Here is a 12,415-nt window from a genome sequence, read left to right on the forward strand (position 1 = left end):
AATATGACTCGCCAAGTAAATTTTCTTAAAAATTAACTTCACGAGTGGTCGACATTACAACCGATTGTCTCAATATTTAATTCATAAAATCAACAGATCAACAAGGAAGAAAAAAGTAATGTTAAAATCGTATTTATTCAAACTACAATCTGACGTCTGAAATAAATTGTAATAAAAAATTTACTTAATGCGAGCGATTTTCAAAGTATGACAACCCTATTTTTAAGGAAATTGTTGAATCGTTGATGCGATTTGCGGTTGCTATGATTACATACTACGAAATATATTGCTATAAATTATACACTTGTATACTATTATCCATCCATGTATCCATAGTAAAATAAAGTTAGATTATTATCTGACAGTTTTGTTCATTTATATTTTTTATTATGGACGCTCCCTTTTTCAATTGTAATAAAAAATATAACATTTTTGTGACTTAATGTAAATACTTTTTCAAATTTAAACCAACTCAGGTGACACAAAATCGTATAATATATCTCACAATATATATTGGAGCGCGGGATGCTCGGTGGAATTCTCGAATAACCAAAGATTCATCTCATCATGACAGGCGAGCCCACCTCAGCATTCAATTTGAAAGGGGCGGGCGTACCTGAGTTATATGGGATACAAACGCGTCGCTCCGACATGCCACTGTGTGTAAATTATTGTCTTCTAGCAACCCGACCCGACTTCGCACAAGGACTATAAATGTTCGAGAATGAATTCCCTATTTTCAAAAATATGACTTGTAGTGGCAGCCAATCTTCGTTGTACGCTTACGCGGGATGCTTAGTCTTATCATCGTTCATTATTTTTAGTTTTATTGATTTTTACAACTGCAATTCAAGATGTTCTTTTATAAAACAAAATGCATTGGCACTGAATTCTATTTATATTAATATATACAATGTACAAATAGAATAAAAATGATTTAAGTTGTTTTCTAAAGTATTATATTTCTTCTACTATTGTATTATTGTTCTTCTACTCAACTAGAACAAAGGACTGGACCAAATTGAAAGAAAGAAACAATAGATATACTGTGTCATGATTATTTAGACATTCCAGAATGTACCTACGTCACATAATCGAATACCTCAGTGAGAGAATCTGAGTAATTTATTACAAACTATGTGGCCGCTCGTCCCGTGGACATGTTCCAGAGAATAAGACATACATGAAGATAGATACATTGAGCTAACAATGCGAGAACAGAGTATATCATATCACTACGTTACTACATAGTCAATACATATAATAAAATTAAAGAAAGGCCAAATTTGTACATAGGACTTTTTTTTAAATTCTTCATGGATTGTACTTAGTTACTGATATAGATGACGAAAATATAGTTTTGGAAAATTTCGTCTGTCTGTCTGTCTGAACGCGCATCACTCGAAATGTACTGGACTGATTTGCTTGAAATTTGGTATGTAGGTACCTTATATACCGGGTTAACATCTTAGATACATTTCATCCCGGTAAATGGTCAGGTTCCCGTAGGATAATTGAAAAACTAATAATGAATCAAAAATACCTCGGAATCCCGGGTTAACATCTTATAGACATTTCATCCCGGAAAATGAGAGTCCTGTAGGAAAATTAAAATAACAATCCACGGAGACGAATTACTTTAAAAATTTGCAGAAAGAAAAAGGGATGAAAAACATATGAAAGTTCTACACCATTGAAGTTACTGACTTGAAAATTTGGATTTTGGTTGTATACAACAAATTAATGAATACGTGTTTCAGATTTTTCTGATAATTAACCCTCAACCTTCAAAAGGGGGGGTGAAAGATTTTATGGGACTTAATACAATTTTCAAGATAAAAAGCTGAAAATTATTACTGACACTTACTTTTTGTAGTAAATACTCATAATAGTAAGTAACAAAAAATGTTTAATTTACGTTTGTGGTTAATTTTGTGTAATTTGGTTAAATTTATGGGTAACCGGGACGTAAAACGTCATGGAAAATGGGACGGCACACGTTGCAGAAAGCGGCAGTGGGAGTCGGAGCGGGAAATGGAACGGGACACATTGCGAAAAAATGATGGCACAATATGTAGGAAATGGTATGGGATATCTACATTACATAGCAGGAAGCGGGATTGGACAAGTTTGTGGGACGAGACAGGCAGATACGGGAAACAGTAAATTGAACTAAAGATGAGAAAAATGCGGATTTAAATCAAATATGTTTTCCAGTCTTACAGAGTACGCGATAAAAAAATTACTGACATTTTGCTATGCAATTCACGCGGGCGAAGCCGCGGGCAAAAACTAGTATAAAATAAAGTTATTTTCCGCTGTCTGTCACTTTCTCCACTTACTTTTTGATATTTGCCTAATTAAATTTTATTAAAAAAAGTAAATTATATTTATGGGTTTTCTGTATATAAAAATAAATATTACTTACCTACTTCTTTATTAAATGTCTTACTATGGTCGAATTATTGTTGATCGTATCAGCATCCTAAATATAAATAAATAATCTAAGTATATCATTTGGTTTCAATCTGGCAATGAAACAATAGTTTTCATCATAAGCGGAAAGTCATCCAAAAACAATTTCCTGTAATGACAAAATGCCAACAATCCAGGCCTCGCGAGAAAGAAATAGTGACAATGATATAGATCTTTATTGCCGCTGCCTATAACTCCGGTGATTTACAATAACACCATTTTACGACTCAGTTTGCTCTATAAATTAACATTCGGTTGGTATTTTCACCCCCGTCGTATTTTTCCGACCTTATTACTAGCGGGTTTGCACAGGATAATTCAATATCTAAAAATACTTACGTAACTTACGTAAAGAGCGTTTGGACGTTTAATGAAAAATCGACGTTGGATATAATTTACTTATCGTTTCAGTCAGTAACGCCTTAAAGTAGTATTTTCAATATATTATTTAATATTATGTAATTTATTAATTATGAAACAAAAATATTATTATGGAATAGTAATATACTATATACTAATATTACAAATGCTAAAGTATGTCTTTCACGCTTTCAAGGCTAAAATGCTATGGGTCGATGTCGATGAAATAGTTAATAACCAGAGCAGAGGTCTAACAGGCTATCGCGGGAGGATCTGCGGGCAACAGCTAGTATTTGATAAATCATATTCCCAATAAATTCTTACAACGCAGACAAGATGCGGGCCATCAGCTACAATCTCCGACAATAGCGCGCCAATTGTTAGGAATTGCTCTCTTCCGTAATTCCGGTGTTGTTTATCTCTCTCTCTCTCTCAAGGAGTACTTCACGTATTCAATAAAAACTACAATTGAAAGACTGTCGAAATCGACTATTTTGAAAAATAATTATGTACATTGTACCTCAATTACACAATTAAAGCCGAGTCAACAATTTCCAGAGCCTTAATCATGAAATCACTGGACGTAAGGGATTCCAAACAAACCGAATTAATTGAGTAATTACGTAGAAACCGATTTTAAATACCATATTTACTTACAAAGACCTTCGGTTTCACGGTTCCGAGGATTGATAATTTTTTTTAAACAATCGGTTTCGTAATTTTGCTTTGAAAAATTGAACTGTTTTTATAAGTGAGATGTTAAGAGATATTTTAAACCACGACAAAGATTAATACAAAAACGGCGAAGGCACTGAAATACCACAGGATACTAGTACTTCATTGAATGATTGATACCTTGGGATCTAGACTAATCATAAACTAAGTAATCTATGTAACTTGTCTATTTTCCTTCAACCCACTAGTGCCAGAGCAAGACAGCAATAAAATTAAACCTCAAGGCACGGCCGTACGCTGGGACATCACACTAAAAATGTTTCAGCAAAATTTAAACCCACGCCACATGTGCGGACATATAAAAAGTTACCTATTTACGACGACGGGGCCCGGCTGAATGTATTAAAGTACCTTTTCCACGTCGATAAGTAAATGCTACCCCTGTAGGGCAAGTAATGAACCCTCTTGCGTTGGGGCCGTAAGAATATTTTTCCTTCAACCCACGAACAAGCTCTCATCGGAGGGATTACTACGGGAACGAAAGAGAGTTATCAACTGAAAGCTTATAAGATAATGGTCTGAATCGCATTGTTGTGGTCTATTCAGTCAAGTCTTTTATTCACATTGAAGTTTTAGGTGTCCAAATTTACGCCTCAACGTGACAAATTTTAACGTGTCGGAAATTAATTGTTTTGGGAAATTAATCTTATATAATCTAAGTTTAATCGGAGAGATTGTGATGTGAATTTTAAATAATGCCTACAACATACGAAAATTTTAAAATATAGAATTGTGTTTCTACCTTTCCTTTAAGATAAAAACGTAAAACTGTTATAGACTTAAGTCTTATTGTTAACAATAACAAACAAATAATAGGCGAACTGTTGTAGATTGAATATTGCTCTCAAAACTAATAATAACTGCTTTCAAAAATAATTGAAAAGAAATCCAGAAGTCTTGATAAATAAAAAATAAATAAAAAAGATACATCGATAGTGATATTTCATGAGGCCATGACTAAAACTTCTATCGATTGTACCTGTTGTAACCGGCATACCCTGGAGAAGGGTTGTTTTCCCCCGTTACAAAGCAATATATAGTTTTTAAAACCGGCTCGTCTCTTGCTATCAACTACCACTACTTGCCTAACCTGTCAAAACTAAAGTAACAAGTTTTGACAGGTTAGGCAAGTAGTTTAACTGTCAGGGTGACTTGTCATTTAGAAATTCTCAAATCTAAATACATCTTACATTATTTCAATTTAATTAAGGAGATAATAGGAATTTAACTACTCATTTTTGTTTTTCAAAAGTGGAACATGTTTTAAAATTGGTAAACGAACCGAGTCTCTGTTCAAAAGTTACATAAAATAAAAGTAAAACTGGTTTAAAACGTTTTTTACTTTCGTTGAGCTGCCAAGGGATGAAACTTTTTCAATTTACATTGAAATACGGTTTTGACGGTGCTTAGCGGCAAACATGCGTAAAACTCTCCCGGAAATATTTTGTATTAAAGAAATCAAATTTTTGGAAAGTATTTACTCTACTTAATATGCTGCCAAATGTTACCATACGCCCCGCTCTGGCTGCTGAAGCTAAATTTTTTAATGTATCTATGAGGTCCCACTCACACTTAAAACATACTTGAAAAACGCATTGTTAAAACTTTTATATCGAGTAGGAAGAGAGGTGTGGGAGGCGCATGGAGAAAATTAACTCGACAGATAAAAAGACAAATGAGGAAGCAAGCGAAAGATATAATTAAAGAGAAAAGAACGTTACTCAAAGCAATAGAGACAAGAAGAAGAGGAAAGATGTATGGATGTGCCTACATCCATACATCTTTCCTGTGTCGTGTAAGGTGCCTACCTTACCCGACATGACGACTTTATGAAGTATATCATTGAAGGAAAAATTGGAGCTATAAGAGGGAAAGGAAAGCCAAGAAGGGCTTTCATAGATGAAATGCAAAGACAATGCAAAGGTCGTGTCGCATAGGGAGCTATTTTACCTCCCTATGACAAGGCAAAATTTTTACTGATCCACATTTGTCCAGTATCGTTGGTTTATCATTGATGCTGTTCCAGCCACTTTAATGCTTCATGTAGCGGAGTTATCGAACCGAACTCGAGATAAGGGATGTTTCATATATTGTGGCGGCAAATCCGGACCGGTTACAAATATGTGACATACTTATTAGTTGGATGTTGTATAATGTAATGAAATATATTATACTATTTCTTTTTTTTTATTCGTTACATTCCTAACAAAAGAGTAGCTCCGTGTCCGCAGTGGTTCGCGCGCTCGAAGGCGCTTTGTCCCCATATAAATCTGTGGTTCACGCACACTCTCACATTTTTTATCAATTTCTTTTATTTCTTAACGAAAATTAAAAAAATATCAAATTACGCCACACTAGATTAAAAAAAATAGTATATTTTTCCATTAAACAATGTAGTCACAATTGACTAAATTGAAAACGTGAGCCACTAAATTCCTTTTAGTAAACTAAAAGGAATTTAGTGGCTCACTGTGACCATAATTTATTATAGAAAATTATGATATCATTAATCCATTCCAGGAAACCAATGCCCCAAAAACGAGAACATTAAAACGGCTATAGTAAATGAAATGGTTTCACGATAATTTTATTAAATTGTCACAAGTTTTTTCATTTAAAAAGTTCCTGATATTTTAGTCCTCAGTCCAAACTGACTGAAACAAACAAATTCAAAAAAACTTAAAGAAACCTCGCATTCCAAAATCCCTGTGCAATTGCAGTGCATGGTACCTAAGCGTCTCCCGATTTACGAGTCCCCGGCTCGTAAAGATATCCCTCTATCTCAGATCGCGTTTTGCATCAGAAGTGATTAGGAACGAACCAAAGATTTGTTTTCTTATTATTTCTTTATCTCATCTGAACCTCTTCCCGGTTTCTTCATCAGAACTTAAGGGCCAGCTTTCGGCTTCGCTTTCATCCTCCTTTTTTTATTATCCCTGTGTTTCTCTCTCATGTGAGCGTTTTGCCGTAGCTTTTGTGATGCTTGCTGCACGCTATCGCCGAACCACTTGTATATACTTTGCACTATCGACTGTGTACTTGTTTGAAAACGTATTCGCAGAAATATCCAAAATTATTGATATATGCTGCGTCCGTAGTTGTATCCAGACTCGTATTGGATTATGTCATGTATCATATTTCCTCGAAATGAAATCGTGGACACAAGTATTGTGAATAGCTACGGGGAGACGTACTGAGGTGCATTGCTTCAGCTCAGAATGTAGCTTATAATATTTGTATTTTAAATGCAAGTGCAACATTTAGGGAAAACTAGACTTTAGGCTTCGTAGATTACGTAATATTAAGATTAAAACTTGACATATAACTACATAATATTTTAGAGAACCTTAGCACGAACGTTTTTTATTTAATGTTGGCGACTGCAAAGTCGTTGCAACGTTGGCAACATAAAATAAAAAAAGGTTCGTGCTAATTTCCATTAATATAATGTATGTATGTAGTTATGTGTTCAAAACACAAAATTTATACAAATCAACAGTGCAATGCATTACCATATCCAATGACTGGAATTTATCTTTGTCTACATTCAGTGAGGGTGCGCCGTCGGGGAAACACGCAGGCAAATAGAGGGATGTGTCTCGCCCCGGACGAACCTACTAAATCAGCATTAAGCCAGGTATACACTGCCACCACCTAAAGGTGTTCTAACAACAGAAAAGACGGAAGTCTCATCACACCCCTCAAACGAACTAACAAAGTTATTAACTAAAATCAGCTGAATCGCAATTAAACCTCGATAGAACCGGCATTATTTTAGCGTTCGGGTACAAGTTTCTCTTCAGACTTCAAGTTAGTTTTATGGTTCAGTGTTTATTCAAGAAAAAAAAATAGCACTGCGATTGTAGTTCAGCTGCGATCCAGGTGGAGTTATCAGCCCAATTAGTGGTAAGCAGTAATATTAATATAGATAAGAAAATCCAAGAGAGATTTCATATTACTTTATCAAATTTGTGATCATAAATATAAATAAAAAGTATCTTCCACAAGCATTTATCTGAAGAATCATAGTCCACTTCCCTTTAAAAGGGAAATTAATTGCCTGCGCAGTATTGAAAAGTCTATATACCTATTTAAACCCGTCTCAAACAACTCTGATTTTAAATTAATCTTGAATTAAAAAATTTTAAATCAAAAATTTTTTAATATAAATAAAAAATGAGATGAAAAAAATCCAGAATCGAGCGGGAATTGAACCGATGCCCTATTTGGGACAATGCTCTTAACCACTGAACTATCGAGACCATGCCATTTTTTCATCTCACTGTTATTTCCAAAATTAAAACAGCATGTGTAACAAAACCATTAAAAAATCAAAATTAATTTCAATATGTGCATGACAGTAATGGCAGAAAACAAATGGATCTAATCCCTGTCCGCGAATCTCCCTATGGAATTTCAATAAATGATCAAGCCTCGGGCAGTCACGATTGTTTGAAGTTTACTGTATTTGTACATACAAACATCGTATGCACATTGTGTTTGGCTTCCCCATTAGCAGAAAGGGGTTGGACCTGTCAACGCCAGACATCAAAGCTATCATAGACCAAAGGTAGATACAGCAAAGCAGATATAATTAAGTCAATACATTATTTAAATTTCCGCCCATGTGTTGTGCTTTTGTTATATTTTTAATTCTCAAACCAAGACACAAAGTTCGAGGGTCGAAAATTTCTTAAGAAAGTCTTATGTAAATTTTACCCGTGTGAAGACGGATGAGGTTGATATGAAAGAAGAGTACCTCCTCCTTTAATTCCAAGCCTTTATCTTTTTCACTACCAAAATATTGATGTCCCAGACCATTGTTTTAAAATCTTCCCTTTTAAAATCAATGAACCGATGCAATCTCCAGACTCCAATGGAATCCATCTCTGTCTCCAATAATTGAATTCCGAAGCTTGTCATTACTATCTCTAAGATTGCCATCTCGGCACCCCTCCGACAGTAACACAACTAACTTTGTTACAGTTTGAACGATTCAGGCCTATTAAGGTTTGGTTAGTTTAGTAAGCAAGAAGAGAAACCCGCTCAATTGTTACTGGGTTTCCAGGATGGCGAATTATCACTACTACTGGAAGCATTGTATAAGCTATGTCACTATGATATATAAAGCTACATTACAAAACAAAATTGGGATTAGAAAATCAGTTTAGACTAGGTAAAAAGTAAAATGGACAAAATTCTATTAAACACGATAATTGAATTGAACCAATTAAATTCATAAAAAATAAAATTTATGTAAAGGAATGCATTTTACGTACAGATTTTTAAAATCAAAGTTTTGCTACTACGTCACTTGCCAGCGCTTCTATAGATACAAGTAATGGATGGTTTTGATATTTAGAAAAAAGTTACTGAATTTATTTAATGAACTTGTAGTCATTCTTTATCACAACAGAACTATGGTAATTTCATTTTACAATGTTTCCAGAAAAATATTTATTTTAATCAGTATTTCAATTTCATTTCATAAAACAATTCAATTTCAATTTAATTCATTTGACGGTAATTCTCTTTATCAACATAATTGTAAAACGAAACTTCGAACTCCGAAAGTCTATAATTTTCACTTACATTAAATCTTCGGTTATATTCACAACTTTGAGTAATTACTTAAATTATGTATAGTAATATATAACTTTATGTAAAGCCTGTTAGAATTTGAAGTCCTGGAGTTACCTTAACGACTGTTAAATTATTCTCAGCTGAGCAGCTGTGTCCGTCTTAACTGAATCGTTGTAAATGTTTGGGATCATCCGAAGTAAAATTTTATCATTCATCTTAGTCACTTATGTTTAACCAGACCTTTTAATTTATCTAAACTCGATGGTCAATCAAAAATTTATTTTTTGCTATTTTATTTTTCACCGTTTCTTGGTGGTCATACTGGCATGTCATACTGATATGACCAGTGAGAATCGCTTGTATTGATGGTCATACTTGTCATTGTCCCTCTAAATATAATAGTTTTCTTGTCCCCTGTAAATATAGTGGTACAGTCAGCTTTAAAAACATCTGCACACTTTAGTAACATAACATGTCGCTTTAACATCATTAGTGAGAGCCACCATATGAAAGTATCTAGGGAGTGAAACAAAAGTGTGCCGATGTTTATAACGCTCAATATAGGTACAGCGGTAGCCTTGCCGTTTCAATGATAATGATTATATATTTTTTTCTTGGCTGATTTTTGTTTTTAAGTTTAATCGAATCTGACGCCGAAAAAAAGAAAAAGTAGTTCTAGAATAGCGGCCACGTGCCGGCAAGCGCAGAGCCGGAAATCCACCAACTATGTGGTCTACGATGTCGTAAAAGCCGCGAGAATTCGCTTTATGCAAGCAGTTTTCAATCGGTTTTTGTGAAGTCTTGGGAGAGATCTATGTCCAGAAATGGACTTCGTGAGGCTGAGATTATGATGACGACACCTACTTCGAACAAAACGAAATATTCCAAATAGATTTTGATGTGGAAGTTTACCAAACAGAACTTTCATAAAAATATCTCAAAGCGTCTGATTGCATCTTGAAAATATGAAAACATGGCATGGTGTGAACGACAGAATATCTACAGGGCACTGGGGCGCCTCTAGTGAGCACTTTGCTTAACGACTCCCATTGAAACCCCCTCTGACTATAGTCCGTATAGTCAACGCGTGGGCTTTGTTACATAATTACTATTTATTTAAACCTTATTGTACAAAACGAAAAGTGAACGCACTATAATGATGTAGGTGAGCATTATCTAACAGTCAACCTTTGAGTCAAACAGAATCTGACTATCCCTGCTTCACTCGGGTAAAAAGATAATAAATTACACACCTAAACCTTCCTTAAGAATCACATTACATGTGTCTTAACTTACATAAGAGAGCCTATGAAAACCTATTTATTATGTCAGTATTATTTCTGTCTGACTGTCTGTCTGACTGTCGTGGTCATTAAGTGGAATGAAGCACACACAAGTACTTTATTAGCAATAATGGAGTTATTAATGGAGTGGTTTGCCTTTTCCATTTCTCACAGTAAATAATAATAAAATAGAGTGCAGGTTTCCTGACGGTGTTTTCATTGACCAGAAGGACCAGAGGATTCGAACCTAGCACCTTTTGGTTGATATCTTACCCATTGCATTACAACAGCTTTATCGATGACTAGCCCAATATAAATTTTGACAGGCTCTCAAAGTGTAACCTGTGGGATTGCCGGGTCATTTGGAGAGTCTCGACCGTCACAAACGTCCTCGATCACCACTTAACTCGGTCATTACGTCCTAATGTCACTTGTCGAGTTTGGGTCGCACGTTCCAGTATGACTGTCATCGATTTATTGTGCAATTATCTTCGAAATAAACTCTGATGTGTTTGTGTAGTAGAATTTTATATGACGTTTTTTGGTAATTGAATATTTCTATTAGAGGTCCATAGTGTGTGCGATTGTAAAAAATACTTAATATTGATAAGATTCCAATAATAAAAAGCATAGGCATTTTAATATTTTGGATGCTTATTATATAAGAAAAATCGCAAATTCTAAAACTGAGTAGGGGCTGGCATCAATATTGGCAATCGGCTGATGCAAATAGGTACCTACTTTACATAAAGATTGCGACATAAAGTAACTCGGGGCCGGCCCTTATAGGGCGGGTTTTTGATACATAGTGTATCTTTCCTTTTAGAACGAAATAAAAAAGAAAAACTCATTGTATCATACAATATAGGTAAATTGATCGACGACCGAGGTTTCTCCAAAAAACATCCAAGTATATATTTAAAACAATGAAACTAATTCCACCAACCATATATACTTCAAATTTTATGCGAGAATCTAATAAATGGTAAAAGAGACCTCTCTTTTATCGAAATATTCAAGTGTAAAAAGTACCTACTCTCATATAAAGTATGTAAACATTCATTTATATAATACCTTCTCTCCGTTGTACAATTCATTTGCATATCAGAGTAACCTACTTACGTTGTTTGAAAAGGAACATAATGCAATTTCTTTTATTTACAGCATTATCCATCTCACCCGTGGCATTTGAAATAAAATTACCTGCTCCATTATTAATGGCAGTTAGAATCCGGCAGGTTTTTAGTATAATTTGTTCCTCGAGCATTTTCAATTCATGAAGCTTCTAACGCAAGGTGGCACCTTTTTTATAAATTATTCGTCATCTCACTTCTACAGTTTCTCGCTTATAATTTTTAATTTTGCACAAATTTTCGCAATAGATAAAGCGAATAATACAAAAGATGAAACAATAATGTAAACATCACATCTGCTTGATCAATAAACGTGTCCTTGACATTAGAGTATGCCACTAGCACCGAAAGGAACAGACACTCCAAAAGGTTTATTTAATATTCACCTACCTTTATTATGAACCTGTGGATCACTCACTTCAAAGTATTAGGTCACACAAACGCGTACACACAAATCAATTCCTTGTGCACAGTCACTGTTATTTTGGAATGTATGAATTCGGTGCGCGTCGCCGTCGTAGCGGAGTAACTACGCGTCGTAGGCGATGGCGGACCGGCGTAGCACACCCTCGTAGCAACACGCGGGAAACTCGACTGGTCGCCCCGCTGCCGCCGCGTACACGGATTGCTGGGTGTAGTATAATCTGGAGACACAGATGCTGCAATTTTCCGCTTTGATGCACGTAGGTATTGAAATAGCTTAATGTAACGTATTTATATGTTAATCGTGTACATATATATAGTGAAGATCAGTAGTTTATTGACTGATTTGGTAAAGATTTATTTGTTTTCACCCTTGTGAGGTATGTGGTATTTCAAAATACATATGACATAAAAGTCACAAGA

The 12,415-nt window shown here is 34.8% G+C and overlaps 1 protein-coding gene across 10 annotated transcripts in view; it reads right to left on the minus strand.

The window, feature by feature from the left end:
- Liprin-gamma overlaps nucleotides 1–12,171 on the minus strand; it is a 94,058-nt gene extending 81,887 nt beyond the window's left edge. For all 10 annotated transcript variants that reach the window (XM_053753783.2, XM_053753782.2, XM_053753788.2 and 7 more), the window contains exon 1: nucleotides 11,960–12,171. The gene's annotated coding sequence lies outside the window, so the exon portion shown is untranslated. The remainder of the gene's footprint in view (nucleotides 1–11,959) is intronic.
- Nucleotides 12,172–12,415: the final 244 nt, after the last annotated feature.

This window comes from Plodia interpunctella, chromosome 13 (genome assembly GCF_027563975.2).
Source record: "Plodia interpunctella isolate USDA-ARS_2022_Savannah chromosome 13, ilPloInte3.2, whole genome shotgun sequence".
Taxonomy (NCBI): domain Eukaryota; kingdom Metazoa; phylum Arthropoda; class Insecta; order Lepidoptera; family Pyralidae; genus Plodia; species Plodia interpunctella.